Source organism: Scaptodrosophila lebanonensis, unplaced genomic scaffold (genome assembly GCF_003285725.1).
Source record: "Scaptodrosophila lebanonensis strain 11010-0011.00,11010-0021.00 unplaced genomic scaffold, SlebRS2 tig00000126-arrow-arrow-pilon, whole genome shotgun sequence".
Classification (NCBI taxonomy): domain Eukaryota; kingdom Metazoa; phylum Arthropoda; class Insecta; order Diptera; family Drosophilidae; genus Scaptodrosophila; species Scaptodrosophila lebanonensis.
In genome coordinates, this window is record NW_022060582.1 from 958,963 (window position 1) to 975,300 (window position 16,338).

Sequence of the window (16,338 nt, forward strand, 5' to 3'; positions counted from 1 at the left end):
AACTAATATTTTTTAAAGCTCGTTTTCCCCCCGTTGGAGCTAGAATTTTCCAAAAGCCTTTCTTAGTGTGCTCCTACACTATGATGGATACTATGAAACGATACTTGAGTCCAAATTTAAATTCACATTTGAGTCTTTTCGTGCCATATTGAGTCAATACGGCCACGCACAAGCTCGGAATATGAAACACGGCACTCGTGTCAATGCCGTGCAGCGATGAGCCACGATCAAAAAGCACTGGCACCGATACCATCAAAATATCGAAGTTTGAATGCAATAAGCAGAATATTTAAATAACAAAATCTAATTATTTATTGACATCAATAAGAACAAATCATATACATACATACATCTGCCCGCAATGCGAAGCAGAATATGCGTAGCTCCGTTATTCGGTTTCTGCTTTACTATCGCTTACGCAGTCGTTGCCTAGCGACGGTAACTGTAACATTTTGGCGTTTTGCCTTTGCAATTAACATTAAATGGTCAAAACGAAAGAAGAAGAGCGAGCTAATGACTTGCAGTTGTTGTTGTTTTTAGAGCATTATTTTTTTTACAATCAAACAACTGTGTTCGATTGCTCAATGTATACATTAATACGAATGTACATACATGCTATATTCATACACAGGCATACATACATATGTACATATGTACATATGTTTCTCTTTACTTTTTCAACCGTACGTAGAGAACCGCACACATAGTCACGAACTGTTGCTTGTTGTGTGTGAGTGTGTGTATGTGATGTCCCCAACTATTTGATATTTGTTGTTGCTGCATAAAGTTATTAATGAAAACACTAATGCCAAATGCACTAAACAAAGAAAAAATTACTTTAAAAAATAATTTTCAATTAATTAACATTTCTTGCTCTGCCAGTGCAAGACGAATGTACATACATACACATGTAGATACATATGTACATACATAGATGTGCACATATGTATGGACATTCACACAGTGTCTCACATGTTGCTTTGGCTATTTCAATCGTTTGCACGCAACTACACGAACAGCTGTTTGCATGGGTGCGTGTGTGTATGTATACTTAGTTGTCCCCAACTGTTTGATATTTTGTATTGTTTGTTCTGCCTGCTTTTGTAAAATGCATATTTTGAAAATCCTTGAATGCAAAGTTGTAGATTTAGTTACGTAGATTACGTTATCCAAATTTTAAATCGATCGGACTAAATTTATAACACAAACTTTTCATTTGAAATAGTGAATAAATATTAAAACCCCAATAATTCAAGCTCCAACACAAATTTCTAATTATGCAGTTTTGTTTGGATTCTTTAATTGATTTCAGAAACCAAATTTTATGTCGATCGGCTAAAAAATGCGGATTTTTCAAACAAACTTTGGATCTCGTTTTCCCCCCTTTGGAGCTCGAATTTTCCAAAATCCCTTCTTAGTGCTCATCTACACCATGATGGGATACTTGAGCCCAAATTTCAGCATCCTAGCTTTTACCGTGTAGGCTGTGGGCTGTTGACGCGGTTTGCTTTTGTGCCCCAACATTTTTTTTACAGGAAAACTCCCATATTTTAGGCCCCAAAAAAAAATCAAAAAACCAAGTATACAGTTTTTTCTTGGAATTGTTCTGCGAGTATACAAACTAAGTTTAAAGTTAATCAGATGAAAACTGTAGATTTTTCATACAAACGTTGGAGCCTGTTTTCCCCCCTTTGGAGCTCGAGTTTTCCAAAATCCCGTCTTAGTGGAGACCTAGACTATGAAAGGATACTTGAGTCCAAATTTCAGCTTCCTAGCCTTTACCGTTTGGGCTGTGCGTTGATCACCAATCAGTCAGTCAGTCAGGACAAACTGTTTTATATATATAGATATTATTATTATCGGACAAATCTGAATTTTCGATATTTGATTTTCTCTACATAACTCTTCACAATTTTTATCTAAAAGCTCTTCCTGTTCGTCTTCTATATCTTATTACCTGAGTACTTAACCTTTTCTTGATAAACCCACTTCCATTAATAAGGGCATAAAAGGTGTCATGAGGCGTTCGTTTTGGTTCAATTTTATGGTAAGTATAAAAAGCTATGAATTCTGCTAAGCACAAACTAATAAGGTCGTGAGGGTGTTGAACATAATGGACCAATGGACTAAGAACGAATATTTTTGTTGAATCAGATGGAAGATTGCGTAATTGCTGTTTAGATGTAAGCATTCTAACTCTATTTTTTTGGTAAGCCCCTATTTTTCAGCGTTGCTGATAATTGTATGCCCAGACAAGACAATATACGGCTTCATGGGCGGATATCTCTGTACCCGAAAGAAATTTATGAACTAGGTATTGTAGTTTCTTCTTTATAGTAAAATTTCCCCTTTGAACTTCGTCCATAGCTTCGCGCATTAAATTTGAGATGCCCCTTTGCGATTTATTAATATAATTATTAAAAGAAGCTACAACAAACATAAGTGTCTAATATGAAATGAATATCCATATTGGTTCTATGAAGAGAGAGAAGGCGCTTGTTGTAAGCATTATTCATACGCGTTTTAAAATATCTTTTAAGAAAAATTCGGGGCTTTTTAAGGTTTGATCTAAGCGCGTATTTGTAATTTTCAAAGTTCACATTAATATGTGAAAGAAAGTTGTCAAATATATCAAGATAATTGACAGTTTCGGAATCGATAACAGCATTTAATACTTCATTAATTTTTTCAAACGTGGCTTTATAATTTAAATATTAGGGAAATCTTCAGGCAATGGAACTAAGATTTCACGTCTAGATATGGGAGGATAAGTTTTACTAAAGCAACAAATTAGCTGTTCTCTCATTTTGCGCCAACCCCAATTACTGTGAACGGACTAATGGCTTGAATATCTAGATCAGTTGTAATGAAATCGATGACTGGAGGAATTGAAGAGTCATCTTTACAAGTTAATTTTGGGGCATTTTCAAGCCAAAACATACCATGTATATGGGGTGAACATCTGTGTTGAAACTCAACACGGCAGTAAAACTTAGTATCATTATGACTACCGAATATACCACCATTTTTCCTCATCAATTTTAAAATCTCTCTAAAACGAAAATCAAAATATCTAGCACAACTAACTGAGTCTGTTCTAATTAATAGCGCCTTTTCATTAAAATTTAATTCTGATGCTGTCTCTTCTGTTATAACAATATTATCAAGTACTTCAGAAAGAATAACTAACAGTTCCGGCCACCTAGACTTAGCAGCCGACAGAGTTATAACAAAAACAAGTAAAAAAGCTAAAGTCGGGTGTCCCGACTTTGAAATACTCTGTACATATGTTTACAATAATTATATAAATTAAAAAAATAAAGAAAAATAAAAACGAAATTTTGATCGATTTTACCTCTTTCGGTATTCGAACTCACGTAAAGGGTGTATAATTGCACATTTACATAGGAACTGTGTCTGTGTGATTTTATGTATGCCTATGCGCATCTATTCGTGTCTGTGTAACCACTTTTGCAGTCAACCAAAGCACCAACATCAACAACAGCTGCGGGCAGCGCTTGGGCAGCGCTTACAGACACATAATCACTAACTGGGGGTATTTGCAAAATTTTAGTTCGAAATTCCAAGAATTACGGGAGATAAGATTTGCATGGGAGAGGGGGGAGGGATGGAAATTTCAAAATACACATTTTCTGCGTATTCACATAAGGCATCTTGGATTAAAATTTGGTGTCCCTAGGTCTTATAGTCTCCGAGATATAAGCGATTATACGAATGGAAAAATCGGATCAAGAATATATATACTTTGTGGGGTCTGCCACATCTCCTTCTGTCTGTTACATTTTTCAGCTAGCTCTGTACAGAGTATATAAAGGAAGACCGAACTGTCTTATCTTGGACATTACCTTTTTCTTTTCATCTACCCAATGGGCTGGAGAAGAAAGAATAAAAACTCTATAGCCATCATCGTAGCGAACGAAATTGTCCATGTGATCCTCATTAAAAGGCTTTTCGAGCCGTTATACCTTGAATGGCGCTATGCTTACGTAGCAAGTAGAAATATTATTTCTAATATTAATCATTTCTAATAACTTATAGTCATGAAATAAACTATCTGGCCTACTGGCTCTTCTATCTATATTCCTGAGTTCTGCTCGTACTATATGCGTTAAGCTCCTAGAGCTTATTCTTTCGCTACTTGCATAAATAGTCGGAAAAGCCAACTCCTTAGAATGTGAATCTGTAACAAGATTCAAAGGCCTTTGACCTTCACCAGGTGCTATAATTACCCTACCAATATCTATGTTTTCTACAGGAATATTAGCTAGCAATGTAACTTGCCCACCTGGAATTAATTCTTCCTCTTCTAGATATTCAGCTTGGTATAGTTGCTCTGACCGGGTGATTGCTAACTTCTGAACCAATTCCTTATCAAGTGGTGATGCAAAAAATGCAACCACACCCGAATTAAAAGAAGCGATCGGAGTCTAAATTATTACACCTCTAAATTCTATATTATTATTCTGTTCTGCAAAATGTATAACTGTCGTCAGAAGATGGAAATTTACTGAAGAGAAATAATATTTCCGAACTAAAACTGTTGTTGCTTTCAATGGTATGGCGCCTTAATTTTTGGACTTGCTTTGGAAACCACAAGCCCTTACAGCAAAGGCAAAGCTGATCAGGGTCTTGCTTAACTGTTCTATTAAACACGTGAATAAGAGAGGCTAAATTTCATCTGCCTGCTCCTGTTGCCTAACTACTGAGTCCAGTCTATGATCTGCGCAACGCGCAGTGTCATCTGCATGCTCCTGTTGCCTGACTGCTCAGTCCTGTCTTCAACATGTACGACGTGCTGAATTACCTAGTTGCTCCTGTTGCCTGACTCCTGAGTCCTGTCTACATCTGCAATCTCCTGTTGCCTGACTGCTCAGTCCTGTCTTCGAGATCTACGACGTGGTAAATTACCTAGTTGCTCCTGTTGCCTGACTTCTGATATCTGTCTATGAACTGCGAGACGGGCAGTGTCATATGCATGCTCCTGTTGCCTAGCTGCTGAGTCCTGTCTTCGAGATCTACGACGTGCTGAATTACCTATTGGCTCCTGTTGCCTGACTTCTGAGTCCAGTCTATGAACTGCGCGATGCGCAATGGCATCTGCCTGTTCTTGCTGCCTAGCTACTGAGTCCTGTCTTCGAGATCTACGACGTGCTGAATTACCTAGTTACTCCTGTTGCCTAACTACTGAGTCCAGTCCACAATCTGCGCAACGTGCAGTGTTATCTGCCGGCTCCTGTTGCCTGACTTCTGAGTCGTGTCTACAAACTGCGCGACGCGCAGTATCATCTGCATGCTCCTGTTGCCTGACTTCTGTGTCCTGTCTATGAACTGCGCGATGCGCAATGTCGTCTGCCTGATCCTGTTGCCTAACTGCTGAGTCCTGTCTTCGAGATCTACGACGTGCTGAATTACCTAGTAACTCCTGTTGCCTGACTTCTGAGTCCAGTCTATGAACTGCGCGATGCGCAATGGCATCTGCCTGTTCTTGCTGCCTAGCTACTGAGTTCTGTCTTCGAGATCTACGACGTTCTGAATTACCTAGTTGCTCCTGTTGCCTGACTTCTGTGTCCTGTCTATGATCTGCGCAACGCGCAGTGTCATCTGCATGCTCCTGTTGCCTGACTGCTGAGTTCTGTCTTCGAGATCTACGACGTGCTGAATTACCTAGTTGCTCCTGTTGCCTAGCTCCTGAGTCCTGTCTGTGAACTGCGCGATGCGCAGTTTCATCTGCATGCTCCTGTTGCCTGACTGCTGAGTTCTGTCTTCGAGATCTACGACGTGCTGAATTACCTAGTTGTTCCTGTTGCCTGACTCCTGAGTCCTGTCTACATCTGCAATCTCCTGTTGCCTGACTGCTCAGTCCTGTCTTCGAGATCTACGACGTGGTAAATTACCTAGTTGCTCCTGTTGCCTGACTTCTGATATCTGTCTATGAACTGCGAGACGGGCAGTGTCATATGCATGCTCCTGTTGCCTAGCTGCTGAGTCCTGTCTTCGAGATCTACGACGTGCTGAATTACCTATTGGCTCCTGTTGCCTGACTTCTGAGTCCTGTCTACAATCAGCGCGACACGCAGTGTCATCTGCCTTCTCCCGTTGCCTGGCTGCTGAGTCCTGTCTTCGAGATCTACGACGTGCTGAATTACCTAGTTGCTCCTGTTGCCTGACTCCTCAGTCCTGTCTACATCTGCATTCTCCTGTTGCCTGACTGCTCAGTCCTGTCTTCGAGATCTACGACGTGCTGGTTTACCTATTTGCTCCGGTTGCCTGACTTTTGAGTCCTTTCTACTATCAGCGCGACGCGCAGTATCATCTGCATGCTCCTGTGGCCTGACTGGTCAGTCTTGTCTTCGAGATCTACGACGTGCTGAATTACCTAGTTGCTCCTGTTGCCTGACTTCTGAGATCTGTCTGTGAACTGCGCGATGCGCAGTGTCATCTGCATGCTCCTGTTGCCTGACTGCTGAGTTCTGTCTTCGAGATCTACGACGTGCTGAATTACCTAGTTGCTCCTGTTTCCTGACTTCTGAGTCCTGTCTACATCTGCATTCTCCTGTTGCTTGACTGCTCAGTCCTGTCTTCGAGATCTACGACGTGCTAAATTACCTAGTTGCTCCTGTTGCCTAACTCCTGAGTCCTGTCTACACCTGCATTCTCCTGTTGCCTGACTGCTCAGTCCTGTCTTCGAGATCTACGACGTGCTGAATTACCTAGTTGCTCCTGTTGCCTGACTCCTGAGTCCTGTCTACATCTGCATGCTCCTGTTGCCTGACTGCTCAGTCCTGTCTTCGAGATCTACGACGTGCTGAATTACCTAGTTGCTCATGTTGCCTGACTCCTGAGTCCTGTCTACATCTGCATGCTCCTGTTGCCTGACTGCTCAGTCCTGTCTTCGAGATCTACGACGTGCTGAATTACCTAAATGCTCCTGTTGCCTGACTTCTGAGTCCTGTCTATGAACTGCGCCATGCGCAATGTCGTCTGCCTGATCCTGTTGCCTAACTGCTGAGTCCTGTCTTCGAGATCTGCGACGTGCTGAATTACCTAGTTACTCCTATTGCCTGACTTCTGAGATCTGTCTATGTACTGCGCGACGCTCAGTGTCATCTGCATTCTCCTGTTGCCTGACTGCTCAGCCCTGTCTTTGAGATCTACGACGTGCTGAATTACCTAGTTGCTCCTGTTGCTTGACTTCTGAGATCTGTCTATGTACTGCGTGATACGCAGTGTCATCTGCATGCTCCCGTTGCCTGACTGCCCAGTCCTGTCTTCGAGATCTACGACGTGCTGAATTACCTAGTTACTCCTATTGCCTGACTTCTGAGTCCTTTCTATGTACTGCGCCATGCGCAATGTCGTCTGCCTGTTCTTGCTGCTTAGCTGCTGAGTCCTGTCTTCGAGATCTACGACGTGCTGAATTACCTAGTTACTCTTGTTGCCTAACTACTGAGTCCAGTCTACAATCTGCGCAACGTGCAGTGTTATCTGCCGGCTCCTGTCGCCTGACTTCTGAGTCCTGTCTACAATCTGCGCGACGCGCAGTATCATCTGCATGCTCCCGTTGCCTGACTGGTCAGTCCTGTCTTTGGGATCTACGACGTGCTAAATTACCTAGTTGCTCTTGTTGCCTGACTTCTGAGATCTGTCTATGTATGTCTGTATGCTCCTGTTGCCTGACTGCTCAGTCCTGTCTTCGAGATCTATGACGTGCTGAATTACCTAGTTGCTCCTGTTGCCTGACTTCTGAGATCTGTCTGTGAACTGCGCGATGCGCAGTGTCATCTGCATGCTCCTGTTGCCTGACTGCTGAGTTCTGTCTTCGAGATCTACGACGTGCTGAATTACCTAGTTGCTCCTGTTTCCTGACTTCTAAGTCCTGTCTACATCTGCATTCTCCTGTTGCTTGACTGCTCAGTCCTGTCTTCGAGATCTACGACGTGCTAAATTACCTAGTTGCTCCTGTTGCCTAACTCCTGAGTCCTGTCTACATCTGCATTCTCCTGTTGCCTGACTGCTCAGTCCTGTCTTCGAGATCTACGACGTGCTGAATTACCTAGTTGCTCCTGTTGCCTGACTCCTGAGTCCTGTCTACATCTGCATGCTCCTGTTGCCTGACTGCTCAGTCCTGTCTTCGAGATCTACGACGTGCTGAATTACCTAGTTGCTCATGTTGCCTGACTCCTGAGTCCTGTCTACATCTGCATGCTCCTGTTGCCTGACTGCTCAGTCCTGTCTTCGAGATCTACGACGTGCTGAATTACCTAGTTGCTCCTGTTGCCTGACTTCTGAGTCCTGTTTATGAACTGCGCCATGCGCAATGTCGTCTGCCTGATCCTGTTGCCTAACTGCTGAGTCCTGTCTTCGAGATCTACGACGTGCTGAATTACCTAGTTACTCCTATTGCCTGACTTCTGAGATCTGTCTATGTACTGCGCGACGCTCAGTGTCATCTGCATGCTCCTGTTGCCTGACTGCTCAGTCCTGTCTTTGAGATCTACGACGTGCTGAATTACCTAGTTGCTCCTGTTGCTTGACTTCTGAGATCTGTCTATGTACTGCGCGATACGCAGTGTCATCTGCATGCTCCCGTTGCCTGACTGCCCAGTCCTGTCTTCGAGATCTACGACGTGCTGAATTACCTAGTTACTCCTATTGCCTGACTTCTGAGTCCTGTCTATGAACTGCGCCATGCGCAATGTCGTCTGCCTGTTCTTGCTGCTTAGCTGCTGAGTCCTGTCTTCGAGATCTACGACGTGCTGAATTACCTAGTTACTCTTGTTGCCTAACTACTGAGTCCAGTCTACAATCTGCGCAACGTGCAGTGTTATCTGCCGGCTCCTGTCGCCTGACTTCTGAGTCCTGTCTACAATCTGCGCGACGCGCAGTATCATCTGCATGCTCCCGTTGCCTGACTGGTCAGTCCTATCTTTGGGATCTACGACGTGCTAAATTACCTAGTTGCTCTTGTTGCCTGACTTCTGAGATCTGTCTATGTATGTCTGTATGCTCCTGTTGCCTGACTGCTCAGTCCTGTCTTCGAGATCTATGACGTGCTGAATTACCTAGTTGCTCCTGTTGCCTGACTTCTGAGTCCTGTCTCCAATCTGCGCGACGCGCAGTGTCATCTGCATGCTGTGTAGTGTGCTCACATAAGGAGTGCATACTGTATGCTATGCGCACTTGAGAGTACACACTGTAACACTTTGTTGCAGTGTTTATGCAAACTCAAGAGCTAGCCATAATTCATTCGCGACGTAATATGATTGGAGCTGATTACTTGTAAGCAGCAGCAATTTAAAGTGAAGCTACATAAGTGAAGTACATAAAATAGCAGTGTGAAATTACGTGGTGATCTACACATCGACGAGCCGCATGCATATGCTTATATTTATATACCATCTTTAAAAACGACCATAATAGCGGCAAGAGGACAACTTTAAAATTGGGAAGACGGAGCTTGGCATGGACATCAACACAATTAAAAAAAAAAATACTGAGTGAGTAGAGTGCGCGAGTGATGGGAAAACGCGGAGGTGTGCACAACAAGATCAATAAGAGAATAGCACGTCTTAAGTGGCTATTATTCTCGAGCTCAACACCACCCGCATGGGCAACGGCCCAAAAATTGCAAGCGGAGCTTGACTATTTAAAGTCAATAAGCAAGAATGCAAATCCCGACTCCGCAACTCGCTCCACTCGTATTAAAAATATAAATAAACGTGAATTAATTTTACCTCCTTCGCCCAAGATACTGCCAACGAAAGTAAGAAGCTGCCCAACGGACTGAACAACATGGCACCTCAGCCCAACAAACGCGCACGAGAAAACACCGTCACTGACCTTAAGGAGGGCCGCCAGTCAGAGGGGGAATCTCGGCAAAGATAATGGCTACAATAAACCTGCGTTTTGAGGAGCAGGCCAGCCTCATCACTTCCAATATGGGAGATGCTGAGCAGCGCATCCTAAACGTGCTGCTGGAGCGTTTCGACCGCATGGCAGAAGAGATGAAGCAGCTACATGTTAGGGTGGATCAGCTTCATGAGCGGGTGGATAATTTGGAGCGCGAGGTCGGAGTGTTGTCCACGCTGAGGGAGCGGGAGGCGAAGCTCGCTGCGCAGCTCAACGCCAATGCTGCCTGCGACTTGCGCATACACGGCGTCCCTCACATGGAGGGGGAAAATGTGCGTACTTTGTACAACACGCTCTGCTTCGCCATCGACACTACACCACCGCCTAGGATACGGGAAATTTTTCGTGTTCGGAATAAGCAGGTAGCAAATGTTGATCCCGATATCATTATAAAATTTGAAAATTTTAATGAAAAAGCAACGTTTCTGAAGGCAGCGGCAGCCTACCGTCGACAAAGCAAGAAAGCACTAAGCTGGGCTTTGACTCTCCAGCCCCCATTTACATTAATGAGCAGCTGACTAGAGATAACTACATAATCTTCAAAGAGGCGATAAAGCTTAAAAAACAGAAACGTCTTGTGGCTGTGTTCTCACGTAGAGGCATAGTGCACGTGAAGCTTAGGGAGAACGAGAGTGCGCAGCCCATACAAAGCAGGGACGAGCTTTTACAGCTCTCTCACCATAATGAGAGTGGATTTCGCTCTCCCACTGCCTTTAACTCTGTGGTGTAAACATATGTTAGCTTTTAATATTAATATAAGTTTTAGGTTTAGTTTTTGGATAAATTGTTTTTGTAATATTTGTTTTCTTGTAAATGTTAATGTATTAGTAGTGTGCAGATCATCTGTTAGTGCTCTTGATCGCTGTATAATGCGTGAGCGTATGATTGTTTTATGGACTCAATGCAAGATAACTTAAGATGTGCTTCCACAGCGAACAGTAATTCTATTATTCGGGTTCTATGTAAACAAAAGAATGGTTTACACATATGCCACCTTAACGCGCAGAGCTTAGTCAAAAAAATTGATGAGTTTAGGTATTTGTTTGTTAATTCTAATGTAGATGTAGTTTGTGTATCTGAAACTTGGTTTGTGTCTTGTCTTAATGATAATAATATATGTTGTGATGGGTTTAGAGTTTACCGTTCAGACCGTGTGGGGCATGCGGGGGGTGTAGCTATATATGTTAAAAATAATGTCAAAGTTAATGTGATTTGCAAACAGCCAGTAGACAGCAATATTGAGTACTTGTTTTTGCAATTATCAAACAGTAGAAATATGGAAAGCTTATTAGTCGGATGTGTGTATAGACCAAACAGAAACACTGACTACACTGATTTCTTGAGCATTCTCTCCTCTGTGTCCCTGAAGCATAACAATATTGTCCTGGCTGGAGATTTCAATAGCAATATGCTTCTTGAACGACATTTAAAGGACGATATGGTGTCTCTTGGCATGAAGCTAGTAAACTCTACAGTACCTACACATTTCTCTAATACCTCTGATACCCTTCTTGACTTATTTTTTGTAAATGACACTGAAAAAATTCTCCTATTTGACCAGTTGTCCGTACCAGCTTTTTCCAAACATGACTTGATTTTTATAACTTACGATATATTCCTGGACCACACTGACCACTCATTTAGTTATAGGGACTTTAGGAACATTGACCATAGACTACTGTTTGACTTCTGTGATAACTTGAATTTTGATTATATTTACCTAAGACCCACTGTAGACGAGCAGCTCCAACTGTTTAATGACAATGTTGAGCTACTGTTCAATACCTTTGTGCCGCTGCGGCACAAAGTAATCAGGCCTGTAAAACATGAAGGGTTGAATAGGGATATCGAATGTGCAATAAAATGCAGGGACGACGCATATAAAAAGTGGAAAAGGTACAAGACAACGGCTCACTTATCGCAATATAAGAAACTGAGACGTAGAGTTGGGCTGAAAATTATGAATGCGAAGCGTTCTCACTTCTCCTTAAAATTTTCATCGGTCACCTCGTCCAGACAAGTTTGGGCCGAAGTTAATAAGTTAGGGATCGGAAAAAGTAGACCTTCTTTATGTATTGATGTCGACGTGAATGAACTAAACAACAAATTTGTACAACTAGCAGTACCTGAAGTCCATGAAAATACGTACCTGAATTCTACCTCGTTATTAAGCTGTGATACTTCTTTTAGTTTTATGTGTGTACGTCAATGTGATGTCTTAGATGCAGTTCTTAAAGTGAAGTCCAACGCCATTGGCCTTGATGAGTTACACCCCAAATTTTTAAAATTATTGCTTCCGAAAGTTAAGTTAAATTATATAACTCACATATTTAACTCAGTGCTTACGACGTCGTGCTTTCCGTACAAGTGGAAATCAGGAAAAATTATTCCTATCCCGAAATGAAGCAATGACTACAGGCCAATCACAATTCTACCATTTCTATCAAAAGCACTTGAACACTTGATGACCAAACAAATTAGCAATTACATGGTAGAAAACTCACTCTTGAGTGATAAACAATCGGGCTTCAGAAGTAATAGAAGTTGTATTACATCATTAATTAAAATTACCGACGATATTAGGAAAGAAATGGACGACAGTAAGGTAACTTTCCTAACCCTACTAGACTACTCAAAAGCTTTTGACTCTGTTAATCATGACATACTGTGTACGAAATTAAAAAGACTTTATAATTTCTGTGACTCAGCTACTAATCTTGTCCAGTCATATTTGTCCTGTCGTCACCAAGCAGTAGTTACTTCGCATAATTTTTCGTCTTTTTTATTCATAAAGCGTGGAGTCCCTCAGGGGTCTGTCTTAGGGCCACTATTGTTCTCAATTTATGTCAATGATCTTCCATGTTGTGTGTCTAATTCCGAGTTACACATGTATGCTGATGATGTCCAGATGTATGTTAGTCGTCCGTTATGTAGAATAGATGAATGTATACGTGTCTGCAATGATGATCTCTTCAAAATCAGCAAATGGGCAAGTATTAATGGATTGGAGGTCAACCCTTAAAAGTCAAAATGTTTAGTAATATATAAAAAAAAAATCAACACACTCAATCTTGAGCAAGTACGCCTCAACAATGAGCCCATTGCGTATGTAGAGCAGGCAATAAACCTGGGAATAAATATAAACCAAACATTAACTTGGTGTGACCATGTCAATAAGGCAGTAGGTAGACTATATAGCGCACTAAGGCGTCTGTCTTTGACGCAGAATTTTCTTCCCGTAAAACTAAAGCTCCTTATTGCCAAAACATGCCTGACACCCTTGCTATTTTATGGGATTGAACTTTTTGGATACTGCGATGCAGTAAGTCAAAACAAATTAAAAGTAGCCTTTAATAGCATAGCACGGTACATTTTCAACATTCAAAGAAGAGATTCAATAACGACATACACCAATAAAATATTCAATCTGACCCTTGACTCCTGGATTAAGCTTAGAACCCTAATCTTCTTGCACAAAATTATTGCACGTAAGGAACCAAATTATCTGCACGACAAAATTGCTTTCACGACATCAAGAAGAACGAACAACATAGTTTGCACTAAATTTAAATTAGCAATCTCGGAAAAACATTTCTTTATTTCTGCTGTTCGTCTGTGGAATAACCGCATAACCTAAAAACAATTAGCAGTGAGACGCACTTTAGAGTTGATTCTAGCACACTTACAAAACATTAACTAAATTAACGTTACCAAAAATTAGAATATTAACGACACACTTAGTTCAGTAGGCAATTTAGAGTAAGTATAAAACTATTAAACTATTCAATTAAAAATATATAATTATAAAGAATAATGAAAATGTTTAATGTGAAAACTAAAACTATGATTAAATTGTAATGACTAGCGTAATAATTTAAAAGTAACCGATACTTGTAACGCTAGGATAAGGTTAATAAATAAATAAATAAGATAAATAAATAAATAAACATATAAGAGAGAGAGAGAGAGAGTTGCTGTCAGTGAAAGACGTGTTTTTCTTGAGCTCTGTGTTTTTTATTATTTTTGCCTTTTAAAATAGCTTTTAATTTGAAATTATTGTTTTACATTGTAAAGTTAATGTCTATTTGGCCCGTATTGTGCTCAGTTTAGTGGTTGTGCATTTAACAGGTATTTATTTTATAATTTTTATAGTGTCGGCGTCAGTGCACTGCATTTTCTTTTCTGCTGTTGTTTGTGTTTGCTGTTTGTCGCAGTACCTAAAAGCTCATCTTAGTGTCGCTCAGTTTTTTTGCTCAATTTTTGCTTACAGCATTCTTTTTAAGCTTTGCGCCAACTACGTTATTTATTTTCATCCTTATATTTATACTGCCCACAATGTTTTGCTGCAACAAGTCTTGCACAGTTAAAGATGCAATTGATTCTGATCAACTTCGGTTTGTTAATTGTTGGTTGTGCGAGAATTTTATGCATATTAAATGTGCAGCCTAAAAAAGGCTGTGGTGGTGGTGGCTCATGCCCTGTATGCATTGACATCCAATTTAATTTCTCGACTTTCAACTGAGTTCTCCAGCAGTTGCTTAGTCAATATAAGTTTGTGTCTCCGCCCAAACGTAGGTTAGAGCCTCAATTTCTTGAGGTACCGCCTTGCTCGGCGCCGTCAACCTCATTACGCCCAAGTTCTCCAGTAGATCTTGATCTATCGCCAACAATATCGCTGTCTGCTTCCCCTGGAAATATGTTTGAAATTTCCCCTGTGCCTTCTCCTGCTCAGGTCACCTCCTGCAGTAAGCAAGATAGTAGTGGCCTCGAAAGCTTCTAAGAAAGCTTCCTCCATTAAATTTTCTGCAATTTCCCCCGCAGTCCCATCACGTGCTGCAGATTGTGCGTCAGTTGCTGCTCTGCCTCAGCACCCGGCTCTTACTGTTATAGCTCCCAGAAGACAAGTTTTTATATCAAGATTATCTTCCGATACCACTCGTGAATCTATAGCAGCCTATATTGCCAGTAAATCGACGGCTAGTGTATCTATTTTGAAGATCAGTTTTGCTGAGCCCCGTGAAATAGCCTCGTTTAAAATAAGTGTTCCGCCTGAGGCTTTTACAATTATTTGTGACCCAAAATTTTGGCCTCCACATATGATTGTCCATGAGTTTAGGCAGAAAAAACGAGTTTCGTCACTGCCTGTTGATTTACAGTCTAGTAATCTTTCTTCGAAACCAACGTCAAGTATGGCTTCAAAAAACTAGACTCGCGACCTTTTTCGCCTAATATTCTGTATCAGAATGTTAGGGGTCTTTTGTCCAAGCTCGGGAATTTATTTCTTAGCAGTTTTTCTTTTGATTCTAATATTATTGCATTTTCAGAAACGTGGTTAAGTCCTTCGATTTCTGATAATGAAATTTTATCAGATGACTTTTGTATTTTTCGTCATGATCATCCGAGTCGTCGAGGTGGAGGGGTACTGATTGCAGTCAAATCCAACCTTCGGTCGGAAATCATTGATGGTGATGGTCCAAATGATGTTGAATTTGTTGCTGTTAAGTAACTTTTTCGTCTTTTGCTCTTTACATCACTTGCTCGTATATACCTCCCTCTTCCAATATTCAAGTTTAAATGCAACATATAACTTGTATTAATGCAATTTCCACTCATCTCCGTGACAGAGATGCGTTTATTGTGCTAGGTGATTTTAATTTTCGTAACATAGAATGGTCATTATTCAATGAGTTCAATTATTTGGTGCCCTCAGCAGAACATGAATTTTTGGATTGCCTGTTGGACCTTTCTTTGTTTCAAATTAATTCTATACCTAATCACCTCAGCAAAATGCTTGATCTCGTCTATGTTACTGACCTTAGAAGCGCTGTAGTCTCTAGGTCTTTACCCCTGTCAGTGCCTGAAGATACTTACCACCCTACTTTAGAAATCTCCCTATCATTTTCAGATCACACCTTTATTCCTACACTTAATTCTAACAAAACACGTCGTTGCTTGCGCAAAGGAAATTTTTCTTTGCTTAACGAACTTATTTTAGCAACTAATTGGTCCCTTTTGTATAGTGCGGTTGATATCAACATAGTCGTCAAGTTTTTCTATGACACTATTAATGCTCTTTTTGATGTCTGTATCCCAAATAGTGTCATATCGTCTGCGTCATCTAAACCTCCATGGTTTTCACCAAGACTTTCAAACTTAAAAAATGTTAAATCTAGATGCTTTAAAAAGTATAAGCAGTCGGGCCTATCTCTTGACTTCTATAAATACTCTATAGCGAAATCCAATTTTGTTCTTCTTAATTCACTATGTTACAATAATTACCTTGCCCGATTCAAGATGCAATTTGCACAGGACCCTAAACAATTCTATAAGTTCGTTAATTCTAAACGTAAAACTACTTCTCTACCTTCATCATTTTTCCTTGGTGACAAAAAAGCCAGCAACGATTCT